Consider the following 2500-nt stretch of genomic DNA (forward strand, 5'->3'; position numbering starts at 1 on the left):
ACTGTCGATGGTAGGTTCTGCGCCTACCATGGTTGTAACGGGTAACGGGGAATCAGGGTTCGATTCCGGAGAGGGAGCCTGAGAAACGGCTACCACATCCAAGGAAGGCAGCAGGCGCGCAAATTACCCACTCCCGGCACGGGGAGGTAGTGACGAAAAATAACGATACGGGACTCATCCGAGGCCCCCGTAATCGGAATGAGTACACTTTAAATCCTTTAACGAGTATCTATTGGAGGGCAAGTCTGGTGCCAGCAGCCGCGGTAATTCCAGCTCCAATAGCGTATATTAAAGTTGTTGCGGGTTAAAAAGCTCGTAGTTGGATTTGTGTCCCACGCTGTTGGTTCACCGCCCGTCGGTGTTTAACTGGCATGTATCGTGGGACGTCCTGCCGGTGGGGCGAGCTGAAGGCGTGCGGACGCGCCTCGTGCGTGCTCGTGCGTCCCGAGGCGGACCCCGTTGCAATCCTACCAGGGTGCTCTTGAGTGAGTGTCTCGGTGGGCCGGCACGTTTACTTTGAACAAATTAGAGTGCTTAAAGCAGGCAAGCCCGCCTGAATACTGTGTGCATGGAATAATGGAATAGGACCTCGGTTCTATTTTGTTGGTTTTCGGAACCCGAGGTAATGATTAATAGGGACAGGCGGGGGCATTCGTATTGCGACGTTAGAGGTGAAATTCTTGGATCGTCGCAAGACGAACAGAAGCGAAAGCATTTGCCAAGTATGTTTTCATTAATCAAGAACGAAAGTTAGAGGTTCGAAGGCGATCAGATACCGCCCTAGTTCTAACCATAAACGATGCCAGCCAGCGATCCGCCGCAGTTCCTCCGATGACTCGGCGGGCAGCCTCCGGGAAACCAAAGCTTTTGGGTTCCGGGGGAAGTATGGGTTGCAAAGCTGAAACTTAAAGGAATTGACGGAAGGGCACCACCAGGAGTGGAGCCTGCGGCTTAATTTGACTCAACACGGGAAACCTCACCAGGCCCGGACACCGGAAGGATTGACAGATTGATAGCTCTTTCTTGATTCGGTGGGTGGTGGTGCATGGCCGTTCTTAGTTGGTGGAGCGATTTGTCTGGTTAATTCCGATAACGAACGAGACTCTAGCCTGCTAACTAGTCGCGTGACATCCTTCGTGCTGTCAGCGATTACTTTTCTTCTTAGAGGGGACAGGCGGCTTCTAGCCGCACGAGATTGAGCAATAACAGGTCTGTGATGCCCTTAGATGTTCTGGGCCGCACGCGCGCTACACTGAAGGAATCAGCGTGTCTTCCTAGGCCGAAAGGTCGGGGTAACCCGCTGAACCTCCTTCGTGCTAGGGATTGGGGCTTGCAATTGTTCCCCATGAACGAGGAATTCCCAGTAAGCGCGAGTCATAAGCTCGCGTTGATTACGTCCCTGCCCTTTGTACACACCGCCCGTCGCTACTACCGATTGAATGATTTAGTGAGGTCTTCGGACTGGTACGCGGCATTGACTCTGTCGTTGCCGATGCTACCGGAAAGATGACCAAACTTGATCATTTAGAGGAAGTAAAAGTCGTAACAAGGTTTCCGTAGGTGAACCTGCGGAAGGATCATTACCGACTAGACTGCATGTCTTTCGATGTGCGTGTCGTGTCGCGCAACACGCTACCTGTACGGCTCGCAGTAGCCGTGCGCCGCGTGCGGAACCACGCGTGCTTCTCAAAACTAACGCCAATGTTGTGTGGTACGAGCGCTGAAGCGCTGGAGCGGCTGGCCTGCGGCACCTGGCGCCTGGCGCCGTTTTGAATGACTTTCGCCCGACTGCCTGTCCGCTCCGGTGTGGAGCCGTACGACGCCCATCGGCCGTGAGGCTGTTGGACACAGAACGCTTGAACAGGGGCCGCCACACGCCTACGTCCCGCCTATGCAACTGTCTTGAAAGAGACAGTGGAAACTAAGAAAAAGATCACCCAGGACGGTGGATCACTCGGCTCGTGGGTCGATGAAGAACGCAGCAAATTGCGCGTCGACATGTGAACTGCAGGACACATGAACATCGACGTTTTCGAACGCACATTGCGGTCCATGGATCCGTTCCCGGGCCACGTCTGGCTGAGGGTCGGCTACGTATACTGAAGCGCGCGGCGTTTGCCCCGCTTCGCAGACCTGGGAGCGTCGCGGCCGCCTGTGGGGCCGGCCGCGCCTCCTTAAACGTGCGATGCGCGCCCGTCGCCTGGCGGTTCGCATACCGGTACTTACTCGGTAGCGTGCACAGCCGGCTGGCGGTGTGGCGTGCGACACCTCGTACAACGACCTCAGAGCAGGCGAGACTACCCGCTGAATTTAAGCATATTACTAAGCGGAGAAAAGAAACTAACAAGGATTCCCCCCAGTAGCGGCGAGCGAACAGGGAAGAGTCCAGCACCGAACCCCGCAGGCTGCCGCCTGTCGTGGCATGTGGTGTTTGGGAGGGTCCACTACCCCGACGCCTCGCGCCGAGCCAAGTCCAACTTGAATGAGGCCACGGCCCGTA

At 55.8% G+C, this 2500-nt stretch overlaps 2 non-coding genes across 2 annotated transcripts in view; both read left to right on the forward strand.

Moving 5' to 3' along the window:
- The first annotated feature begins 1934 nt into the window (after positions 1-1934).
- On the forward strand, positions 1935-2089 carry LOC126447060 (5.8S ribosomal RNA). Its single transcript, XR_007583546.1, has one exon. It is a non-coding gene; the product is annotated as a 5.8S ribosomal RNA (ribosomal RNA).
- Positions 2090-2277: 188 nt separating this feature from the next.
- LOC126447059 (large subunit ribosomal RNA) overlaps positions 2278-2500 on the forward strand; it is a 4224-nt gene continuing 4001 nt past the window's right edge. The window contains exon 1 of the ribosomal RNA XR_007583545.1: positions 2278-2500. This exon is cut by the window's right edge and continues 4001 nt beyond it. This is a non-coding gene — a ribosomal RNA (large subunit ribosomal RNA).

Source organism: Schistocerca serialis, unplaced genomic scaffold (genome assembly GCF_023864345.2).
Source record: "Schistocerca serialis cubense isolate TAMUIC-IGC-003099 unplaced genomic scaffold, iqSchSeri2.2 HiC_scaffold_455, whole genome shotgun sequence".
Lineage (NCBI taxonomy): Eukaryota > Metazoa > Arthropoda > Insecta > Orthoptera > Acrididae > Schistocerca > Schistocerca serialis.